The sequence below is a fragment of the Aegilops tauschii genome, chromosome 5 (genome assembly GCF_002575655.3).
Source record: "Aegilops tauschii subsp. strangulata cultivar AL8/78 chromosome 5, Aet v6.0, whole genome shotgun sequence".
In the NCBI taxonomy this organism is placed as follows: domain Eukaryota; kingdom Viridiplantae; phylum Streptophyta; class Magnoliopsida; order Poales; family Poaceae; genus Aegilops; species Aegilops tauschii.
Window position 1 is genome coordinate 21,904,571 of NC_053039.3, and position 25,752 is coordinate 21,930,322.

The window sequence follows — 25,752 nt, forward strand, 5'->3', positions numbered from 1 at the left end:
CTTCGGCTCCGCCCACTTCAAATATTGACCCCTCGTGGTTACACGGGACAAGACAGAATAATTTTCTCCACAGTTCAAAATGGGCTTCGAAACCCAGAAATAACTCGCATAAAGCGACGTAACCTGCTATGTGCAAGATAGAGGTGGGAGTGAAGTTGTGCAGCTGGAGGCCGTAATATTCCAGAAGCCCTCGGAGGAACGGATGGATTGGAAATCTGAAACCTCTTAGCAGATAAGGGACGAAGCACACTCGCTCCCCCCTTGATGGATTGGGGAAGTCCTCCGCCTGAGTCATGCGATTGAAGGAGGCCACCCCTGCTCGAACAGGGACCAGATCCGCATGAGGAAGAAATCCCTGCGTTTGGAACTTCGCCAATTGACTGTGAGACACGGAGCACTTCTCCCACTCGCCTTTCTCTGGGCTGGGATGGGAAGAGAAGCTGGGAATGCTATCCATGTCGAAATGGATTCTCCTAGCAGTCTCCAGGGATTTTTCTCCATGTGGTACCGAGTGGATCTGGGATCCAATCTCTTTAAAAAGACGCTCTTCTTTGCTTGGAGGGGGTGTTATTTGCAAAAATCCCGTGACTTTCCGCATTCGCTCGACACGTGGAAGACGAAGTTATTATCGCACAGAAGCCGAGGGGAGCGATATTGGATCAACGGCCGAATATATTACTTGGAGAAGGAACCCGCCTTGTAACGCCGAAGACAATCTGCGCGCCGAACACCTCGTCGTTGAAGCCTGGTTCGGGGGCTACTGAGGGAGTCCTGGATTAAGGGTCCTCGGGCGTCCGGCCTGTTATCCATGGGCCGGACTGATGGGCTGTGAAGACATGAAGACCGAAGATTGTACCCATGTCCGGATTGGACTCTACTTGGCGTGGAAGGCAAAGCTAGGCAACCGACTATGTAGATTCCTTCTTATGTGACCGACTCCATGTAACCCTATATCTCTCCGGTGTCTATATAAACCGGAGAGCGTAGTCGGGATAGGCAGAGACACATTACCATAGTCATATAGTCTAGACTTCTAGGGTTTAGCCATTACGATCTCGTGGTAGATCAACTCTTGTAACACTCATATTCATCAACAACAATCAAGCAGGAAGTAGGGTATTACCTCCATAGAGAGGGCCCGAACCTGGGTAAACATCGTGTCCCCCGTCTCCTGTTACCATCGATCCTAGACGCACATTTCGGGACCCCCTACCCGAGATCCGCCGGTTTTGACACCGACAATAAGCTCTTTTACTAGCCATAGATTCATCAAAATAAGCAAACAACACACGAAAAATAGAATCTGTCAAAAACAGAACAGTCTCTGTATCTAACGCAAACTTCTGGAACTCAGAAAAATTTACCTATATAGGACGTCCTAGATGATTTGTTTATTGATCTACTGCAATTGGAATCAGTATTTTATTACGCTCTGGTGATTTTTAACAATTGTTTTCGTGAGCAGAAAGTTTCTGACTTTTTTAGCAAGATCAAATAACTTTTATCCAAGAAGATCCTATAGGTTTCACTTGGCACAAACACTTATTAAAACATAAAAACAAATCTAACCAGAGGCTAGATCAAATATTTATTGAATAACGGCAAGTAAAATAATTGGGTTGTCTCTCAACAAGCGCTTTTCTTTAAAGCCTTTAGCTAGGCATAAGATTTCAACGATGCTCACAAGAAAGATAGTAATTGAAACACAAAGAGAGCATCATAAAACATGTGAAAATTACATCTAAGTCTAACATATTTCCTATGCATAGGCATCTTATAGTCAAACAAATTATCAAGGCAAGCAAAAACTAGCATATGCAAGGAAGCGGAAAGAAACAATAGCAATCTCAACATGATGAGAGGTAATTTAGTAACATGAAAATTCCTACAACCATATTTTCCTCTCTCATAATAATTACATGTGGGATCATAAGCAAATTCAACAAAATAGCTATCACATAAAATATTTTCAACACGATCCACATGCATGCAAAGTTGACACTCTTCCAAAATAGTGGGATTAACATTAACTAAAGTCATGACCTCTCCAAACCCACTTTGATCACAAATTTCATAAGATTGAACATTCTCCAAATATGTGGGATCTAAAGTTGACACTCTTCCAAACCCACTTTCAATAATATTGCAAACACTATTATCAATCTCATATTCATCATGGGGCTCAAATAAATTTTCAAGATCATAAGAAGAATCACCCCAATCATGATCATTGCAACAAGTAGTAGACATAGCAAAACTAGCATCCCCAAGCTTAGGGTTTTGCATATCATTAACACAATTGACATTAATAGAATTTATGATAACATCATTGCAATCATGCTTTTTACTCAAAGATATCTCGTGAATCGCTTCATAAAGCACTTCATCACAATTTTCAGATTCACGGATTTCAAGCAAAACCTTATAAAGATAATCTAGCGCACCCAAATCACTAGGAATTTGTTCATCATTATTGGATCTCTTAAAAAGATTGGCAAGCGGATGAGAATCCATAGATCTTAGGTTCTCTGTTTAGCAATAAATACACAACTATTCCAACCAAACGAACAAACGAGCCAAGTAAGACATAAAGGCAAACGAAAAGACGAACAGAAGAGGGGCGAAGAAAATGGCAAGGGTGAAGTGGGGGAGAGGAAAACGAGAGGCAAGTGGAAAATAATGTAATGCGAGGGATAAGAGTTTGTGATGGGTACTTGGTATTCTTGGCTTGTGTGTAGACTGCCCGGCAACGGCGCCAGAAATCCTTCTTGCTACCTCTTGAGCGCTGCGTTGGTTTTCCCTTGAAGAGGAAAGGGTGATGCAGTAAAGTAGCGTAAGTATTTCCCTCAGTTTTTGAGAACCATGGTATCACTCCAGTAGGAGACCACGCTCAAGTCCCACGTACCTACATAAACAAATAAGAACCTTGCAACCAACGCGATAAAGGGGTTGTCAATCCCTTCACGGCCACTTGCAAAAGTGAGATCTGATAGAGATGATAAGATAATATTTTTGGTATTTTTATGATAAAAACTAAAAGTAAAGAAAGCAAAATAAATGGTAATAGAAATAACGGTAGATTAATATGATAGAGAATAGACCCGGGGGCATAGGTTTCACTAGTGGCTTCTCTCAAGAGCATAAGTATTACGGTGGGTAAACAAATTACTGTCGAGCAATTGATAGAATTGAGCATAGTTATGAGAATATCTAGGTATGATCATGTATATAGGCATCACGTCTGTGACAATTAGACCAACTCCTGCCTGCATCTACTACTATTACTCCACACATCGACCGCTATCCAGCATGCATCTAGGGTATTAAGTTCATAAGAACAGAGTAACGCTTTAAGCAAGATGACATGATGTAGAGGGATAAACTCAAGCAATATGATATAAACCCCATCTTTTTATCCTTGATGGCAACAATACAATACGTGTCATTTCCCCTTCTGTCACTGGGATCGAGCACCGCAAGATTGAACCCAAAGCTAAGCACTTCTCCCATTGCAAGAAAGATCAATCTAGTAGGCCAAACCAAACTGATAATTCGAAGAGACTTGCAAAGATAACAAATCATACATAAAAGAATTTAGAGGAGATTCAAATATTGTTCATCGATAATCTTGATCATAAACCCAGAATTCATCGGATCTCGACAAACATACCGCAAAAGAAGATTACATCAAATAGATCTCCAAGAGAATTGCGGAGAACTTTGTATTGAGATCCAAAGAGGGAGAAGAAGCCATCTAGCTAATAACTATGGACCCGAAGGTCTGAGGTAAACACTCACACATCATCGGAGAGGCTATGGTGTTGATGTAGAAGCCCTCCGTGATCAATGCCCCCTCCGGCGGAGCGCCGGAAAAGGCCCCAAGATGGGATCTCACGGGTACAGAGAGTTGCGGCGGTGGAAATAGGGTTTTGGCTCCTCTTCTGATGTTTCCAGGGCATATGAGTATATATAGGCGAAAGAGGTCGGTCAGGAGAGCTATGAGGGGCCCACGAGGGTGGGGGCGCGCCCAGGGGGCAGGCGCGCCTCCCTACCTCGTGGCCTCCTCGTTGATTGCTTGACGTCCACTCCAAGTCCTGTGGATCACGTTTGTTCCAAAAATCACGTTCCTGAAGGTTTCATTCCGTTTGGACTCCGATTGATATTCCTTTCCTTCGAAACACTGAAATAGGCAAAAGAACAGCAATTTGGGCTGGGCCTCTGGTTAGTAGGTTAGTCCCAAAAATAATATAAAAGTGTATAATAAAGCCCATTGAACATCCAAAACAGATAATATAATAGCATGGAACAATAAAAAATTATAGATACGTTGGTGACGTATCAATAGGTTGAATCAGGAACGATAAACTAATCATATTTACAAAAACAAGAGAGGTCGAGTTCATACCAACTTCTCTCATCTCAATCAGTCCATCATATATCGTCCTTATTGCCTTTCACTTGCATGACCAAATGATGTGGATAATAATAATACTGCACGTGCATTGGACTAAGATGGAATCTGCAGGCATTTAATACAAAGGAGAAGACAAGATAATATGGGCTCTTGGTTAAATCAACAATAATGCATATAAGAGCCACTTCAACATTTTCATTATGGTCTTGACCTATCGACCCCCAAAGAAAAGGAAAGAAATTAAACTATTTACACGGGAAAGCTCCCAACAAGCAAAAGAAGAACGAGAAATCTTTTTGGGTTTTCTTTTAATTATTACTACTACAAGCATGGAAAGTAAACTAGCTAAAAGCTAAAACTAATTTTTTTTGGTTTTTCTTAAGGTTTTTCAAACACACAAGAAGAAAGCGAGAAAAAGAAAATAAACTAGCATGGATAGTACAATGAAAAAGTATGAGCACAGACAACTAGCATGAGTGTGTGAACATGAATGTAATGTAGGTGAGAGATGTCTATGGCCACGGCCGGCCTGGCGGATGTCCAAAGTGGTAGCTGGGGTCGTACTATGATGCAACAGCTATAGCCTCATGAGCTGCCGCTTGGAGGCGAGCTGCCTCCATCCTCCTCTTATACTCATTCGCCTCCTCCCTGGTTATAGTATATCTCCCTTTTGCGTGAAAGTCAAAGAAAGTAGGAGCAGGGAGAGCAACATGGAAAGTGCGGCGCCTGTCAAACATTAGTCTGTAGTTGAGAGGCTGTTCATTCCTCTCAGTAAACTGATGGCGAACCATAGCATTATAATCCAGATAACTGGGAGGCAATTCCATATCATTCTCATGTATGGGTATCTCAAGAAAATTAGCCACACGGGTTGCATAAATCCCACCAAACAAATCTCCACTTAAACCATTTTTTTGCAGCCTTCGTGCAACAATGCCCCCCAAGTTATATTGTTTGTCTCCTAATACGGCACTCTTGAGAACACTAAGGTCAGGAACACACATGTGACATGCCTCATCCTTACCGTTTATGCATCGACCTATAAAGAGAGCAAGATAATGTATAGCTGGAAAATGAATGCTCCCTATGGTAGGTTGTGTTATCTCTCTAGATTCCCCCACAGTAATACTAGGAGGAAAATCTTTAAACTCATATTTACGAGGTTCACTAGCACTACCCCATTGTGGAAGTTTGCAAGTAGTATTAAAATCTTCTAAGACCATAGTGTAAGATTTACCATAAAGACCAAATAGGACAGTGTGAGAATTACGTGAAGATGAAAATTTGAACCTTCTCACAAAGGAACCAGTTAGGTGATAATACTGAGGGCACTTATCTAGCATGAAGCCCTCGAGTTTAGTATTACGCACAGATGCGTCAAATTCCTCCTTAATTCCTGCGCGGACCATGAAATCTCCTGACGGCCATTCACAAGGCCGCACTTGAGCTTCTCTTGGTGGTTCATGATCCGGCTCATGTATTGCGGGCCTGGGTACTTTCTTCCTCGAAGAACCACCTTGGTACAATTTCCTAAAAATATTGCTTCCTCTGAAAAATTTCTGAAAATTTTAGTAACTCAAAATAAAAGTGAACCAAACTCAACAAAATTGATAGCAACTACTTCCACAAGTACCTAGAGACTATATCTTGCATTAGAACTACTTGGGACCATATAAATTTGACATGCAAGCTCAAGAACAGGGTCACCTAGGCAGCAAAAATTTGCAATGAATAAAGCACTAGAACAAGAACTAATTGGACCATTGGAGGAGTCACATACCGAAGAACAATGCCCCAAAGCAATTTTGTGAGTTGAGCTTTTGAGCAAGGAGATCGAAAATGGCAGCAAGATGAGCTAGAACTCGTGCTTGAGCTGGTTGGTGATTTTTTTGGGAGGAAGAAGGAGTGTGTGGTTGCTGGAATAAGTGGAGAGGAGCCACCAGGGGCCCACGAGGCAGGGGGGCGCGCTTAGGGGGGGTGGGCGCGCCCTGGACCCTCGTGGCCAGGTGCTTGCTCCCCCTGATGTGTTCTCAGTGCCAGATATTCTCAAATATTCTAGAAAAAAAATCATATTTCAATTTCAGGGCATTTGGAGAACTTTTATTTTCGGGGCATTTTTTATTGCACGGATAATTCCGCAAACAGACAGAAAATATTAATTTTTCTTTATTTAATCTAAATAACAGAAAGTAAAAGGAGGGTATAGAAGGTTGTGCTTTCTAACTTCATCCATCTCATGCTCATAAAAAGGAATCCACTAACAAGGTTGATCAAGTCTTGTTAACGAACTCTTTTCAAATAACATGGGACCGGAGAAATTTCGAATAACACTAGGTTACCTCAACGGGGATATGCACATCCCCAACAATCAGAATATCATATTTCTTCTTGACAGTAGGAAGAGGAAATTCAAACCTCCAATAATAATTGATGGAATTTTTCCAATAGAATTGATACTGTGGACTTGAGGTTGTTTCCTCGGAAAGTGTACCGTATGCTCATTTCCATTAACATGAAAAGTGACATTGCCTTTGTTGCAATCAATAACAGCCCCTGCAGTATTCAAAAAGGGTCTACCAAGGATAATCGACATACTATCATCCTCAGTAATATCAAGAATAACAAAGTCCCTTAAAATAGTAACATTTGCAACCACAACAGGCACATCCTCACAAATACCGATAGGTATAGCGTTTAATTTATCGGCCATTTGCAAAGATATTTCAGTAGGTGTCAACTTATTCAAATCAAGTCTACGATATAAACAGAGAGGCATAACACTAACACCGGCTCCAAGATGACATAAAGGAGTTTTAACATAGTTTATTTTAATGGAGCAAGGTATAGTTGGCACTCTTGGATCTCCGAGTTTCTTTGGTATTCCACCTTTAAAAGTATAATTAGCAAGCATGGTGGAAATTTCAGCTTCCGGTATCTTTCCCTTATTTGTGACAATATCTTTCATGTACTTAGCATAAGGATTCATTTTAAGCATATCAATCAAACGCATATGCAAAAAGATAGGTCTAATCATTTCAGCAAAGCGCTCAAAATCCTCATCATCCTTTTTCTTGGATGGTTTAGGAGGAAAAGGCATGGGTTTCTGAACCCATGGTTCTCTTTCTTTACCGTGCTTCCTAGGAACAAAGTCTCTCTTATCATAACTTTGATTCTTTGATTGTGGGTTATCATGATCAACATCATTATCATTGCTAGATTGAGCATCAACATGAACATTATCATTAACATTATCACTAGGTTCATGTTCATCACCAGATTGTGTTTCAGCATCAGAGATAGAAATATTACTGGGATTCTCAGGTGTGTCAACAACAGGTTGACTAGAAGCATGCAAAGTCCTATCATTTTTTTTCTTATTTTTAGAAGGACTAGGTGCATCAACATTAGATCTCTGAGAATCTTGCTCAATTCTATTAGGGTGGCCCTCGGGAAACAAAGGTTCCTGAGTCATTTCACCCCCTCTACTCATAACTCTAACAGCATTATCATTCTTCTAATTATTTAATTCAGTGAGCAAATCATTTTGATCTTTAAGCACTTGTTCTACTTGAGTGGTAACCATAGAAGCATGTTTACTAATGAGTTTAAGTTCACCTTTAACTCTAGACATATAATCACTCAAGTGTTGAATCATATAAGCATTTCGTTTCAATTGTCTACCAACCTATGCATTGAAGTCTTCTTGTTTAACAATAAAATTATCAAACTCATCTAAGCATTGGCTAGCAGACTTATAACGAGGAATATCACCTTCATAAAATCTATAGAGAGAATTTACCTTTACTACCCGTGTCGGGTTATCAAGACCATGTATTTCTTCAACAGACGGCAAATTAAGACTATGTATTTCTTCAATAGGAGGTAAATTCTTAACATCTTCAGCTTTAATACCTTTTTCTTTCATAAATTTCTTTGGCTCTTGCATATCTTCAGGACTGATAAATAGAATACCCCTTTTCTTCGGAGTTGGCTTAGGAGTTGGTTCAGCATGTGTCCAATTATTTTCATTAGTCAACATATGATTCAATAGCAATTCAGCTTGATCAACTGTTCTTTCCCTGAAAACACAACCAGCACAACTATCCAGGTGGTCTCTGGAAGCATCGGTTAGTCCTTATAAAAGATATCAAGTCTTTCATTTTTCTTGAGAAGATGATCATGTAAGGCATTAAGTAATTGGAGAAGCCTCCCCCAAGCTTGTGGGAGACTCTCCTCTTCAATTTGCACAAAATTATATATTTCCCTTAAAGCAGCGTGTTTCTTATGAGCGGGCAAATATTTATGAGAGAAGTAATAAATCATATCCTGGGGACTACGCACACAACAAGGATCAAGAGAAATTAACCATACTTTAGCATCACCCTTTAATGAGAATGGAAATAGCTTAAGCATATAGTAGCTGTCGGTGTCAAAACCGACGGATCTCGGGTAGGGGGTCCCGAACTGTGCGTCTAAGGCGGATGGTACCAGGAGGCGGGGGACACAATGTTTACCCAGCTTCGGGCTCTCTCGATGGAGGTAATACCCTACTTCCTGCTTGATTGATCTTGATGATATGAGTATTAAAAGAGTTGATCTACCACGAGATCATAGAGGCTAAACCTTAGAAGCTAGCCTATGATTATGATTGTTGTCGTCCTACGGACTAAACCCTCCGATTTATATAGACACTGGAGGGGGCTATGGTTACACAGAGTCGGTTACAAGGGAGGAGATCTACGTATCCGAATTGCCAAGCTTGCCTTCCACGCAAAGGAGAGTCCCATCCGGACACGGGAAGAAGTCTTCAATCTTGTATCTTCATAGTCCAACAGTCCGCCCAAAGTATATAGTCCGGCAGTCCAAGGACCCCCTAATCCAGGACTCCCTCAGTAGCCCCTGAACCAGGCTTCAATGACGATGAGTCCGGCGCATAGATTGTCTTCGACATTGCAAGGCGGGTTCCTCCTCCGAATACTCCATAGAAGATTTTGAACACAAGGATCGTGTCCGGCTCTGCAAAATAAATTCCACATACCACCATAGAGTGTATAATATTCCACAAATCTAATCTGCTGACAAGTTTCATAGCGTGACATCACGCCACAGCCCGGTCATAATTCGAACCGTTTTTTCCAACCAGCTACTTCACATATTGCGAGGCGGTTTTCTTGGCACGTCTTGTCGAAGCAGAGATCGTGTCCCCCTATCATGGGATTCTCATCAATACTGGTGTGGGTAACCCAACCGCGCCATCAATTATGACGCTTGGGGAATAAGCGAGTTTACTAGGCAGGTGGGGAGGCGCATAGTTTCTTCCGCCCTTATAAAGGGATAAGGATTCACCTTTTTCACCCACGCCTTCTTCTTCCTTGCTCATCCATTCTTGCGCACTCGAGCTCCAGCGCCCAAGTTCGCATTTTCTCCTCAAAACCACTCCAAGCATGTCCGGAGTGGGAGGCAAGTGGATGGTCTCCTCCGTTACTGAGGAGGACATTACAAAGCTCCGGGGAGCCGGATACCTGGCCGCAGATATCGTGCACCGGCTACCAGATGCGGGGCAGATCGTCCCGACTCCAGAACCCCATGAGAGGGTGGTATTTCTTACCCACTTCGTCCGCGGGCTGGGATTTCCCCTCCACCCGTTCGTCCGTGGGCTCATGTTCTACTACGGGCTGGACATTCATGATCTGGCCCCCAATTTCATCCTCAACATCTCGGCGTTTATCGTCGTGTGCGAGGCCTTCCTCCGCATTAAGCCCCACTTCGGCCTGTGGCTGAAGACCTTCAATGTTAAACCGAAGGTGGTGGTCGGTCAGCAAGCGAAGGGTGGAGGTGCCATGGTGGGCAAAATGCCCAACGTCTCCTGGCTCAAAGGCTCCTATGTGGAGACCGTGAAGGGGTGGCAATCGGGGTGGTTCTACATCACCGACCGCGCGACACCAACTGGGTGGCGGCCCCCGAATTCCGATCCGGTATCCCCATGCGGATCACCTCCTGGAAAGAGAAGGGCCTATCCTGGGGTTCATCCGTGGAGCTGACCGGACTCTAGACCTGTGGCACAAACATGATAAGCAAGAAGATCAAGCTTGTCAACGTCGTCCAAGTCATGCTCTTCCGCCGGATCCTCCCGTGTCAAAGACGGGCATTCAATTTGTGGGAGTTCGACCCGGCTAAGCACCAGACGCTATGAGAGCTCTTCGACACGACGCACAAGGACGTCTGGAAGGTGATGTTCAAGGGCGCCGAGGTACCTCCTCCCCTTACCGAGGATCGCGGACTCAGCGCAAGGCGCCCTGCCAATCCGGTAAGTCTTTTATATCTCATAAGATGTTCCTTTCCCCAGTATAACCGTGCGAGGGATCTGAGCCTCCACGCCTTTTGACAGGACTGGGTAGCGACAGCGGAGCAGATCGATTGTCCAGCCCCCCTGCCCGAAGATCCAGCAGATGCTCTCCTAACGCAGATGCTGGTTCCGGCGCCTTATGAGGTGCCGGAGAAGAAGGCCAAGAAGAAGGCCACGGGGACCAGGAAAGGTCTCCGGCGCAAGGTTATATCGGACTCATCATCCGAAAACACCGAGGCGCACTCCTCCCATGAAAACGAGGAGGACGAAGAGGAAAGTTCTCCCCCCCCCCCCAGCCGGGGGAGACAAGAAAAGGAACGCCGCCCCGTCCGGGGAGGCCGAAGGGTCCAAGAAGGGAAAGACTCTCCTTCCGGACTGTTCCACAACGGCCGCTTTTGGCGACGAGGAGTGGTTGCCCAGGGACAAGCCCCTGGCGAAGTCGTAAGTATTTGGATACCATAATAGTTCTTGGTATGTTTTATTTTATTGCGTCTTATCACGCCGAACATGATTATGCAGTCCATCCCGAGCCCATATCGACGTATCTTCTTTGGATGATTCTTTGGGCCCGTCGGATATGAACAGCGATTCACTCCCGACCGCCTCCTCCCCCCGCCATACGGACAATGCCGAGGTGTTGTCTCAAAGGGCACTGAACCGGGGGGAGACAGTTCCGGAGGCGCCTCAAGGCGGCATTCCAGGCGCTGGGCGCACGAGGGGCAAGACTCCCCTGGGCCCTAACACCGGGGGCAGCAAGTCTAGCCCCCAGCCGAATACTGCGCCGGAACCTCCAGTGGTTCCGGATTTTGTCAGGCAACCCCTTGCTAAGGGGGGCAAGCCATCTGTGCCGATGGCCTCTGTCCATCCAGAGGCATCGGTCAACTTGCTGGAAGCGCTTCGCGGCGCTTCCATTGACGAAGAGCACCACACTGTTATGAGTGCGGTGGTCAAGAAGGTTCAGTCCGCCAAGAGCGGACTGACTGAAGCCTGTGCCAGCCTCCTAATAGGGTTTGAGGTAAGTAATCGAATTATAAGAAAATGTTACAGCATAGACAATAGCCCCTGATGCTCTGTTTGGCGCTCGCGAAGAAAGGCTGAATAGAGGATCAAATAATAACCGCAGGAGTCTAATCAGAATGTGTCTATGTGAATAAGCAGATTCACTGTTGGCCGCTGCCGCTCGTACTGCGGAGGTCGCCGCACTAAAGCGGGACCTTGAGCGGTCCAAGGAAGAGCTCGGCCTTACCAAGAGGCAGCTGGAAGAGAACAAAGGTAAGTGATACCCCGTCTGTATATTGATAAAGAAAAATGTGGTTTTTAAATAATAGGATCGTCATGAATTTTGCTAGGGGCCACGACCGAAGTGGCGGCCCTGAAGAAGGCGCTGTCCGAGGCCGAAGACAAAGCGGCCAAGGAGCGCATCGAGCGAGACAAGCAAGAGGCCCGAGTCGGCAAGGTGCAGTAAGAGCTCCAGGCTCTCGTCAAGAAACACGAGTCCTTGGAGCGTGACTCGAAGACGCAAGGGTCCGATCTTGCGAAGGCCCTCGAAAACGCACAACATGCCAAGGCCGAAGCCCAAAAGGCCCTCCAGGAAATTGAGGCGGTTAAGAAGATAGCGGCGGGTAAGGCATTCATTATGCAAAGCAAGCATGTGAAGGAAACTTTCCTTTTACTTACCCGAATTCGGAGCTCTCCAGGAGTGTTCGCAGATCTACCTCGCAGTGTGTCGGATGCCGCGGAGTTCTACCGGGCCGAGGATGGGAGCTCGACGGAGAAGTTGTTCTGGTCTCCGTATACTGGGACCGAACATCCGATACCCTTGAGCGACCAGTTGAAGCAACTGGTCGAGCTTCACAAGGCGGCCGAACTGGGCACATGAGAAGCCTTATAGTCCGGATGTGGCCTGGCGAGCCCCTGCCTGGCAGCTATTTCGGCCTGGTAAGGCGACTTGTGAAGCCTGCCCAAGGCTTGAAGTCATAAAGCAGTCCGTCTGCATCGAGGATGCGCGCAGGGCTTTTGCCCGGGCGAAAGTGCACTGGGCGAAGCTGGACACCGAAAAGCTGGTGAAGGAGGGGCCGCCGGAGGGCAAGGGGCATCGCCACCCCGAAAAGCATTATGACAGTGTCCTGAAGGGTGCTCGCCTTGTGGCGGAGGAATGTGCTAAGGATGTAATATTTGAATGAATGTACTCATGTGATCATGTAATATGAAACGAGTTCATGTGCGCTATGTAACGCTTTGTTAATTTAATATATTACCTTCTGTGCGGCCGTTTCTAAAATCTGAGAGTTGCCCAGTCGTCGGCTTCTGCCCCCATGTAACTCGTACTGAGGTGTTCGGGATAAACCTGATCACTCTTTATCCCAATTTTGGGTCCTTCGAAGGATGTGTTCAGCACAACGAACCAGGCAATCGGACTATAAAGCTTTATCACTCTCACTTAGCCATAGAAGTCTACAATTTTAAATTTTGGCGAAGCCCCTAGTATTCGGAAGGCCGAATTTGGGGCGCTATATACGCCTAAGTCGGACAAGGCCGACTCCTCGCGCGAAGCGGAAGAAGTCTTTAAGGACTTGAGACCTCTCGAACAGCGACCAGCTCTCGCCGCATCATGATAGTCATTTTTCGGCTTTCTCTACTAAGGTGCTCGTCCGGAAGAACCGGGACACAATCGCAGTAGTTCTCCCAGTGCTACCTTAGCCGATATAGTGGAATGTAAGGTACCAAAACATGGGAGCCAGGCAAACCCAACTATTGACCCAAGACATGATTCGGAGCTGATGCATATAATGCTATAAGTTCGGGGTGCTGCACTGTCGAAAGTGTTCGGACTTTTCACGCCATGTTATGGGGTACACTGAAGCCCCTGGCGCACTGGTCGTACCAGAATGTACGGGTGCAATTTGTCGTAAATAAGCAGACAAGGGAAAAAACGAAATGCAATAATAGGCTAACGCTATGCATTATTATTTAAATAATGCGTCAAAGCGTACGGATACATGTAGTGCAATAAGCAAAAAATAGGACTATTTGACATGTCCTATCCAAGGGCAAGCTGCGTATGGGTATGTAAAACAGGTATTCGATCGTTATCAGAGACCACCTGGGGATTCCCTTGTACGTCAGAGCGTCTTGCTTCCTTGGTATTTCCTTCCCGCAATGAGTCAACAATCAGACTGCCGGAGAGGTCTTCCAGAGAGTAAGGTCCTGAAAGAGAAAAATGATAAAGGTATACATGCCCGGGGGCGGTTGAGCCGCATTGTGGGCCGTGCCATAGCCGTGCCTCTGCCTATGCCCATGGTATCTTGAGTGCATAGTTATGTACGCGTGGCACAAATTTCGCCGCTTGACTGGGACTATGACGGAGGCCGAATTGCTAGGCGAGCTCAAAACGTGCCTGGCGATCCTCCTGCGGGGTACCCCGGACTCGCTTGAAGGAGTCCGGGGTCTTTTTCGCCGAATTGGCGGTTTGCCTAATAAGGCTGCTTTGCGCTTCTGCTGCGAGGGCCGCATTGTGCTCCTCCGTGCGGAGTGAGCGTTCTGTGTTTCCATTAACTGTTATAACCCCGCATGGTCCTGGCATTTTGAGTTTGAGGTATGCATAATGCGGTACCGCTTTGAATCTGGGAAATGCGGTTCGTCCGAGCAGTGCGTGATAGCCGCTACGAAAGGGGACGATATCGAAGATTAACTCCTCGCTTTGGAAGTTGTTCGGAGATCCGAAGTCCACTTCCAGTGTGATCGAGCCCGTGCAACAGGCCTCTACACCCGGGATGACACCATTAAAGGTGGTTTTGGTGGGTTTGATCCTCGATGGGTCTATACCCATTTTGCGCACTGTATCCTAATAAAGCAGGTTCAGGCTGCTGCCACCGAACGTAAGGACTCGAGTGAGGTGAAATCCGTCAATAATGGGATCGAGAACCAATGCGGCTGAACCGCTATGACGGATACTAGTGGGGTGGTCCCTGCGATCGAAAGTGGTCGGACAAGAAGACCATGGGTTGAACTTTGGGGCGATTGGCTCCATCGCATAGACGTCCCTTAGTGCGTACTTCCATTCCCTCTTGGGAATATGGGTTGCGTATATCATGTTCACGGTTTTCACTTGGGGAGGAAATTTCTTCTTTCCTCCTGTGTTCGGCAGCCGGGGCTCCTCCTCGTCATCGCTATGCAGCCCCTTTTCCTTGTTTTCGGCGTTCAACTTGACGGCCTGCTTGAACACCCAGCATTCTCTGTTGGTGTGATTGGCTGGCTTATCGGGGGTGCCGTGAATTTGACACGAGCGATCGAGTATGCGGTCCAAACTGGACGGGCCCGGATTGCTTCTTTTGAACGGCTTTTACCGCTGACCGGATTTAGAGCCACTGAATCCGCCATTGACTGTCGTGTCTTCGGCGTTGTCGCCGTTGTTGCGGTGCTTGTGTCTATTGCGACGTGGTCTGCCGTTGCTGTCTTTGGCATCTGAATTGCCAGGATTTCTCAATGTGTTATTGCTGCAAGCCAGCCAGCTGTCTTCGCCCGCGCAAAAGCGGGTCATGAGTGTCGTGAGGGCTGCCATGGACTTCTGCTTCTCTTGGCCGAGACGTCGGGCAAGCCACTCGTCACGGATGTTATGCTTAAATGCCGCTAAGGCCTCGGCATCCGGACAGTCGACAATTTGGTTCTTTTTAGTTAGGAACCGAGTCCAGAATTTCCTGGCCGATTCCCCTGGCTGTTGGGTTATGTGGCTCAAGTCACAAGCGTCTGGTTGTCGCACATAAGTGCCCTGGAAGTTGTCAAGGAATGCATCTTCCAAATTCTCCCAACTGCCAATGGAGTTTGCTGGCAGGCTATTCAGCAAATGCCGAGCTGGTCCTTTGAGTTTTAGTGGGAGGTACTTGATGGCATGTAGATCATCACCGCGGGCCATGTGGATGCGGAGGAGGAAATCCTCGATCCAAACCGCGGGGTCTGTAGTACCATCATATGACTCAATGTTCACGGGTTTAAATCCTTTTGGGAATTCGTGATCCATCACTTCATCCATGAAGCATAGGGGGTGTGCGGCGCCTCTGTGCTGGGCTATGTCACGACACAATTCATACGAGTCTTGTGTGCTGTATTCGGCCAGGCCGGATTTGCTTTCAGTGTATCCGGCGTGACGATCATCGTCACGCGTTGGGGCGCGCCCCCGTGATCCGTAGATCGATCTTGTATGTCCTACTTTATTTTCCAATACGTCTCGCAGGTCCCGCGTGTTGCCCCGGGCCTTGGTGTTTTTGTTTGAATGGCGGCGGGGTGCGGGCTGAACTTCGGGCTGATATGCCACTCTGTCTCGGCCACGAGGTGGCCGATCAGCCGCATCATACGCTGGTAATGTAGGTTTAAATGCTTCATCCTCGAGTTGGGGTAGCAACCTGCGCTTTGGGTAACTCTTGGTTGGGCGTTCGAGTTCGTATTCCTCGGCCGCCAGGACCTCGGTCCATCTATCCGCTAGCAGGTCTTGGTCAGCTCGAAGCTGTTGTTGCTTTTTCTTCAGACTATTTGCTATGGCTATAAGCCGGCGCTTGAAGCGCTCCTGCTCGACGGGATCCTCAGCCATGATAAATTATTCGTCTCCGAGGCTCACCCCGTCTTCGGAGAGAGGCATGTAATTGTCATCCTCTGATTCTCCGTCTGCTGCCTGTTCTTCAGGGCTAGCTTGCCCATCCTCCCGCTCGAGGCCTGGCTGGAAGGGATTTTCATCATCTTCGGCACTATCCGGAGCGTTATTGTGTCTTGTGCCGGTATCGCTGCTTTTGCTATGGCGGGATTTAGAGCGGCGCCGCTGACGCCGGTGCTTGGATTGCTTCTTGGAGGGATTATCCTCTGTTGCCTTATCGCCATCGCCTTCTTTGGGGGGTGTCCACCATGTATATATCATATGATGAGGTGGCAGTCCAGCGCCCTGTGGGCGGTGGTTCTTGTTCGTCTCCTGCGTTGTCGTCCATACCGTCGATGTCTTCGGAGCCGAAATCGAGCATGTCGGTTAAGTCGTCGACAGTGGCTATTAAGTGGGTGGTGGGCGGGGAACGAATTTCTTTGTCGTCTGCTTCCCACTCAAGCCGGACATAGTTCGGCCAAGGGTCTCCAGACAAGGAGAGAGACCTTAATGAATTTAGCACGTCGCCCAGTGGCGAGTGCTGAAAGATATCTGTGGAGGAAAACTCCATGATTGGTGCCCAATCAGATTCGACAGGCACGGACGCAGGCCGTTCGGAGCCCGTGGCCGGGGACGAATCCAGGTGTCTGGCAGCACAGGTCTCATAGGGGGTGAAGTCAGCATTCAGCTCTATCGCCGCTGAGTGTGCGGCCTCCGTGGCGGGGTATATCCACCCTTCCTCGGACGGCACGATCTGCTCCAGATTGAGAGCCAGAGTAGCCGCAGGTGTGATCTCCCGAACACTCTCCGACGGCAGAGCTAAGTCGTGCTCGTCGTGACTCTGCGGCGCACCTGACATGTGCTCGAATCCTTCGAAGATCAAGTCTCCGTGGATGTCGGCAGTATAGTTCAAGCTTCCAAACCTGACATGATGGCCAGGGGCGTAGCTTTCGATCTGCTCCAGATGGCCAAGGGAGTTGGCCCGCAGTACGAAGCCGCCGAATACGAAGATTTGTCCGGGGAGAAAAATCTCACCCTGGGTCTTATCGTTGCCGATGATCGAAGGAGCCATCAAGCCTTATGGTGGCACAGTGGAACTCTCAATGAAAGCACCAACGTCGGTGGCAAAACCGGCGGATCTCGGGTAGGGGGTCCCGAACTATGCGTCTAAGGCGGATGGTAACAGGAGGCGGGGGACACAATGTTTACCCAGGTTCGGGCCCTCTCGATGGAGGTAATACCCTACTTCCTACTTGATTGATCTTGATGATATGAGTATTACAAGAGTTGATCTACCACGAGATCGTAGAGGCTAAACCCTAGAAGCTAGCCTATGATTATGATTGTTGTCGTCCTACGGACTAAACCCTCCGGTTTATATAGACACCGGAGGGGGCTGGGGTTACACAAAGTCGGTTACAAGGGAGGAGATCTACGTATCCGAATTGCCAAGCTTGCCTTCCACGCAAAGGAGAGTCCCATCCGGACACGGGACGAGGTCTTCAATCTTGTATCTTCATAGTCCAACAGTCCGACCAAAGTATATAGTCCGGTAGTCCGAGGACCCCCTAATCCAGGACTCCCTTAGTAGTAGCGAGTTTTCTCATCATTAGTGAATAGGGTGGCTATGTCATTTAATTTAGTAAGATGTGCCACAACAGTTTCAGATTCATAGCCATAAAAAGGATAAGATTCAACCAAAGTAATTATCTCAGGATCAACAGAGAAATCATAATCCTTATAAGTAACACAGATAGGTGAAGTAGCAAAAGCAGGGTCATATTTCATTAAAGCATTCAAAGATTTTTCTTTAAGCTTAGCTAATAATTTCTTAAGATCATTCCTATCATTGCAAGCAAGAAAATCTCTAGCAGTTTCTTCATCCATAACATAACCCTCAGGCACAACAGGCAATTCATATCTAGGGGGAGAATCTTCATCATCACTATCATCAATATTATCAGTTTCAATAATTTCATTCTCTCTAGCCCTAGCAAGTTGTTCATCAAGAAATTCACCTAGTGGCACAGTAGTATCAAGCATAGAAGTAGTTTCATCGTAAATATCATGCATAGCAGAAGTGGCATCATCAATAACATGCGACATATCAGAATTAATAGCAGAAGCAGGTTTAGGTGTCACAAGTTTACTCAAAACAGAAGGTGAATCAAGTGCAGAGCTAGATGGCAGTTCCTTACCTCCCCTCGTAGTTGAGGGAAAAATCTTAGTTCTTTCGTCTTTCAAGTTCCTCATAGTGACCAGAAGATATAAATCCCAAGTGACTCAAGGAATAGAGCTATGCTCCCTGGCAACGGCGCCAGAAAATAGTCTTGATAACCCACAAGTATAGGGGATCGCAACAGTTTTCGAGGGTAGAGTATTCAACCCAAATTTATTGATTCTACACAAGGGGAGCCAAAGAATATTCTCAAGTATTAGCAGTTGAGTTGTCAATTCAACCACACCTGGATAACTTAGTATTTGCAGCAAAGTATTTAGTAGCAAAGTAGTATGGAAGTAAGGGTAACGGTGGCAAAGGTAGCGGTAGCAGTTTTGTAGTAATTGTAACAGTGGCAACGGTAAATTAACTAAGCAAAGAGAAATATGTGAAAAGCTCGTAGGCATTGGATTGGTGATGGAGAATTATGCCGGATGCGATTCCTCGTGTAATAGTTATAACATAGGGTGACACAGGACTAGCTCCAATTCATCAATGTAAGGTAGGCATGTATTCCCAATTTAGTCATATGTGCTTATGGAAAAGAACTTGCATGACATCTTTTGTCCTACCCTCCCGTGGCTGCGGGCCCTATTTGAAACTAAGGGATAATAAGGCCTCCTTTTAATAGAGTACCAGACCAAAGCATTAGCACTTAGTGAATACATGAACTCCTCAAACTACGATCATCACCGGTAAGTATCCCGATTATTGTCACTTCGGGGTTAACGGATCATAACACATAATAGGTGACTATAGACTTGCAAGATAGGATCAAGAACTCACATATATTCATGAAAACATAATAGGTTCAGATCTGAAATCATGGCACTCAGGCCCTAGTGACAAGCATTAAGCATAGCAAAGTCATAGCAACATCAATCTCAGAACATAGTGGATACTAGGGATCAAACCCTAACAAAACTAACTCGATTACATGGTAAATCTCATCCCACCCATCATCGTCCAACAAGCCTAAGATGGAATTACTCACGTACGGTGGTGAGCATCATGAAATTGGTAATGGAGGAAGGTTGATGATGACGATGGCGACGGGTTCCCCTCTCCGGAGCCCCGAACGGACTCCGGATCAGCCCTCCCGAGAGAGATTAGGGCTTGGCGGCAGCTCCGTATCATAAAACGCGATGAATCCTTCTCTTTGATTTTTTTCTCCCCGAACCTGAATATAAAGAGTTGGAGTTGAGGTCAGTGGAGCACCAGGGGGCCCACGATGCAGGGGGCGCGCCCAGGGGGGTAGGCACGCTCCCCACCCTCGTGGATAGGGTGTGGGCCCCCTGGCCTTGATTCTTTCGCCAGTATTTTTATTAATTCCAAAAACATTCTCCGTGAAGTTTCAGGTCATTCCAAGAACTTTTATTTCTGCACAAAATAACACCATGGCAATTCTGCTGAAAACAGCGTCAGTCCGGGTTAGTTACATTCAAATCATGCAAGTTAGAGTCCAAAACAAGGGCAAAAGTGTTTGGAAAAGTAGATATGACGGAGACGTATCAAGCTGCTTATATATTGGGCATCAAGATCTATAGAGATAGATCAAGACGCTTAATTGGACTTTCACAAAGCACATACCTTGATAAAGTTTTGAAGAAGTTCAAAATAGATTAGTCAAAGAAAGGGTTCTTGCCTATGTTACAAGGTGTGAAATTGAGTCAGACTCAATGCCCGACCACTGCAGAAGATATAGAGAAAATGAAAGTCACTCCCTATGCCTTAGCCATAGGTTCTATCATGTATGCAATGTTGTGTACCAGACCTGTTGTCTGCCTTGCTATAAATTTAGCAGGGAGGTACCAAAGTAATCCAGGAGTGGATCACTGGACAGTGGTCAAGAACATCCTGAAATACCTGAAAAGGACTAAGGATATGTACCTTGTTTATGAAGTTGACAAAGAGCTTGTCGTAAATGGTTACGTCGATGCAAGCTTTGACACTGATCCGGAGGACTCTAATTCACAAACCGGATACATATTTATATTGTATGGTGGAGCTGTAAGTTGGTGCAGTTCCAAGCAGAGCATTGTGGCGGGATCTATGTGTGAAGCGGAGTACATAGCTGCTTCGGAAGCAGCAAATGAAGGAGTCTGGATAAAGGAGTTCATATCCGATCTAGGTGTAATACCTAGTGCATCGGCTCGAATGAAAATCTTTTGTGACAATGCTGGAGCAATTGCTTTGGTGAAGGAATCCAGATTTCACAAGAGAACCAAACATATCAAGAGACGCTTCAATTCCATCTGCGATCAAGTCAAGGAGGGAGACATAGAGATTTTCAAGATACATACGGATCTGAATGTTGCAGACCCGTTGACTAAGCCTCTTCCACGAGCAAAGCATGATAAGCACCAAGACTCCATGGATGATAGAATCATTACTATGTAATCTAGATTATTGACTCTAGTGCAAGTGGGAGACTGAAGGAAATATGCCCTAGAGGCAACAATAAAGTTGTTATTTATACTTCCTTATATCATGATAAATGTTTATTATTCATGCTAGAATTGTATTAACCAGAAACTTAGTACATGTGTGAATACATAGACAAAACAAAGTGTCCCTAGTATGCCTCTACTTGACTAGCTCGTTAATCAAAGATGGTTAAATTTCCTAACCATAGACATGTGTTCTCATTTGATGAACGGGATCACATCATTAGAGAATGATGTGATGGATAAGACCCATCCGTTAGCTTAGAATTATGATCGTTTAGTTTTATTCCTATTGGTTTCTTCATGACTTATATATATATTCCTCTGACTATGAGATTATGCAACTCCCAAATACTGGAGGAACACTTTATGTGCTATCAAACATCACAATGTAACTAGGTGATTATATAGATGCTCTACAGGTGTCTCCGATGGTGTTTGTTGAGTTGGCATGGATTGAGATTAGGATTTGTCACTCCGAGTATCGGAGAGGTATCTCTGGGCCCTCTCGGTAATGCACATCACTATAAGCCTTGCAAGCAATGTGAGTAATGAGTTAGTTGTGGGATGATGCATTACGGAATGAGTAAAGAGACTTGCCGGTAACGAGATTGAACTAGGTATGATGATACCGACGATCGAATCTCGGGCAAGTAACATACCGATGACAAAGGGAGTAACGTATGTTGTTATGCGGTTTGAGCGACAAAGATCTTCGTAGAATATGTAGGAGCCAATATGAACATACAGGTTCCGCTATTGGTTATTGACCTGAGATGTGTCTCGGTCATGTCTACATAGTTCTCGAACCCGTAGGGTCCGCGCGCTTAACGTTCGATAACGATTTGTATTATGAGTTATGTGTTTTGGTGACTGAATTTTGTTCAATGTCCCGGATGAGATCACGGACATGACGAGGAGTCTCGAAATGGTCGAGATGTAAAGATTCATCTATTGGAAGGTTGCATTCGGACATCGGAATGGTTCCGAGTGATTCGAGTATTTTTTCGGAGTACCGAGGGGTTACCGGAACCCCCCGGGGGAATATTGGGCCTACATGTTGTTGGAGATATGCCCTAGAGGCAATCATGTATGATGATATTTCCTATGTGTTTATGAATAAAGATAGTCCTTGGGCATTATCAATGATGTGTATCAGCAAGTACGTGACTTGTTTGTGGGACTATGCATTGTATGATGACTGTCCTAAAAGGTCCCTGGTCGAAAGGGTTGTGTGGACACGCAACCGACTAGACTAGCATATGACACGGTCGATGGCTTGGTCTCACTAGCCATGAAGCATTGGATGCTAACCGGATAATATGAACTTGGAAGATCTGGTCGGATTCGACGTAGTTGGATCCGAGTCGAGATAAGGTCCGAGTCGGACAGATCCAACTATGAGATGCAGCGATATGTCATCTGTGAGTCTCTAGTACAACATACGTTCTATGTCCTAAGACCTGAGCTGGCACATGTACTCGGGATGGTGACAGACCTGCTTTGGGCCGACCAAACGCTACTCCGTGACTGGGTAGTAACAAAGGTAGGTTTCAGGCTTGTCCAGACCCATGCTGCGAGACATGGTCGAGCAAGATGGGATTTGCCCCTCCGATCAGGAGAGATATACTCTGGGCCCCTCGTGTGATCCGACCATGATAAGCATGGCCATGCGACAAGGATTATGAGATAATCCGGTTTGTGGTTGGCATCACTGGAACGAGAAAGAGGTCGGGCTAGCACAAGGATGACAGACTCGCCTTGAGCCCGACAACATATATCGTGTGGCAAAAGGAATGGAAGTATGATGTACAGGTTTGCCTAACTAGCTTCATAGTCTGCTTGGTGTTTGGCATGCCTTGCAAGAGGCCGCTAACAACCGTGTAGTTCAGAGGTGATCCGATCTACGACGAAGCCGGCTTGAACCTAAGGGGTCGCGCGCTTAAGGGAAGGAATCTACGAGGTCGGATCCGAGGACACTGGTCGGATGTGATCCGAGCTGTATTCGGATTGTGGCCGAGTAGACTTATGGGCTTTAGGGTCCGTGCGAGGCCCAAGTGTTGAGCCGGTGACGGACGCCTATATAAAGTGGAGGTGCCGCACACTCATGTCATTGATCGCTTCGGCGCTATCACTAGGATTTGCATGTGTTGCGAATAGCCACCTCCACTCGCCGCCGGTTGTGTGATTGGACCTGGCAGTCCGCCGCATGACGTTCCTCCTGCACGCGCGGATACCGTTAGAGGCGGTGCACTTGCGCCGCTCCGGTGAACCTATACGTGGGAACCGACGACCGGCTGTTCGAGGGAGATCGGACAAGGAGGAGACGATCCACGCGGACGCGCTGCCCCAACTCTTCTTCCGCTACACGGCACTACGCGTCTAGTGGTAACGAACTGTGATCCATATCCCGTAGCATGGTCTTGGTTATTATGCGCATAGGAAATTTTAATTTGCAGTCGACGCATGAGGGAGTCCTGGATTAGGGGGTCCTCGGACTGTCGGACTATATACTTTGGCCGGACTGTTGGACTATGAAGATATAAGATTGAAGACTTCGTCCCGTGTCCGGGTGGGACTCCCCTTTGCGTGGAAGGCAAGCTTGGCAATACGGATATGTAGATCTCCTCCCTTGTAACTGACTCTGTGTAACCCTAGCCCCCTCTGGTGTCTATATAAAACGGAGGATTTAGTCCGTACAACAACAATCATAATCATAGGCTAGCTTCTAGGGTTTAGCCTCTATGATCTCGCAGTAGATCAACTCTTGTAATACTCATATCATCAAGATCAATCAAGCAGGAAGTAGGGTATTACCTCCATCGAGAGGGCCCGAACCTAGGTAAACATTGTGTCCCCCGCCTCCTGTTACCATCCGCCTTAGACGCACAGTTCGGGACCCCCTACCCGAGATCCGCCGGTTTTGACACCGACATTGGTGCTTTCACTGAAAGTTCCACTGTGTCGTCGCCATAAGGCTTGATGGCTCCTTCGATCATCGACAACGATGCGATCCAGGGTGGGTTTTTCTCCCCGGATAGATCTTCGCATTCGGCCGCTTTGTCCTGTGGGCCAACTCCCTTGGCCATCTAGAGCAGATCGAGAGCTACGCCCGTGACCTCAGGTCAGGTTTGGAAACTTAGTCTATACTGCCGACATCCGCGCAGACTTGATCTTTGATGGATTCGAACCTATGTCAGGTGCACCGCACAGTCACGACGAGCATGACTAAGCTCTGTCGCCGGACGGTGTTCGGGAGATCACACCTGTGGCTACTCTGGCCCTCAATCCAGAGCAGATTGCGCCGTTCGAGAACGGGTGGATGGACCCCGCCATGGAGGCCGCACACTCAGTGGCGATAAAGCCGAATACTGACTTCACCTCTTACGAGACCTCTGTTGCCGGACCCTTGGATTCGTCCCCGGCCATGGGCTCCAAACCGCCTGCGTCTGTGCCCAGCGAATCTGATTGGGCACCGATCATGGAGTTTACCTCCGTGGATATTTCCCAGCACTCGCCCTTGGGCGACATGCTAGATTCTTTAAAGTCTCTCTCCTTGTCAGGAGACCCTCGGCCGAACTATGTCCGGCTCGAGTGGGAAGCGGACGACGAAGAAATTTGGTCCCCACCCACCACCCACTTAATAGCCACTGTCGACGATTTAACCGACATGCTTGATTTCGACTCCGAAGACATCGACGGTATGGACGACGATGCAGGAGAAGAACAGGAACCACCGCCCACAGGGTGCTGGACTGCCACCTCATCATATGAAATATACATGGTGGACACCCCCAAAGAAAACAACGGCGAGGAACGGGAACAAGCAGTGAAGGATAGATCCCTCCAGAAGCAACCAAAGCGATGACGTAGGCGCCGCTCAAAATCCCGCCTCGGCAAAAACAGCGATAACAGCGCAAGAAAGAATAATAGCCCGGTCGACTCCAAAGGAAACGACGACCACATGGACCCAGCGAAAGAGCAGGATGAGCCAGCGGACGGCGAACATAGTACAGAGCCGCTGTCCGATCACGGCGACACCGAGGGTAAAGCTAATAAACCTGTCTCCGGAGAGGAGAACATTCCCGACGACGATGCACACATCATCCCGGAAAGGCACTTGGAGCAAGAAAACCTCCATAGAAGGCTTATTGCCACCGCGAGGAGTCTAAAGAAGCAGAAGCAAAGGCTCAAGGCCGCGCAAAACACACTCAACAGTAGATGGAACAAAGTGCTCGACACTGAAGAAAAGTACGGTGGCAGTCGCCACACAAAGAGCTATCCAAAGCGCAAGCTGCTGCCTCAATTCGATGATGAGGCTTTAGAGCCTATACAGCCGAAAAATAAAACGGCCGATCAGCCGGATCGACCACCCCGTGGCCTCGATAGGGCGGCTAATGATGTCGGTATGACCAGGTCCATCTACGGATCTTGGAAGCGCGCTCCGGCACAGAATCAAAACCAAACACTACAACCATCAGAATGCCATGACACATCCAAGTACAGTGGTGCCGCGCACCACCTATGCTTCACCGATGTGGTGCTGGATCACGAATTTCCAAAGGGATTCAAACCCGTGAACATAGAGGCATACGACGGAACGACAGACCCTGGGTCTGGATTGAGGACTTTATCCTTCATATCCATATGGCTCGCGGAGATGATCTCCACGCCATCAAATACTTGCCCCTCAAGTTGAAAGGA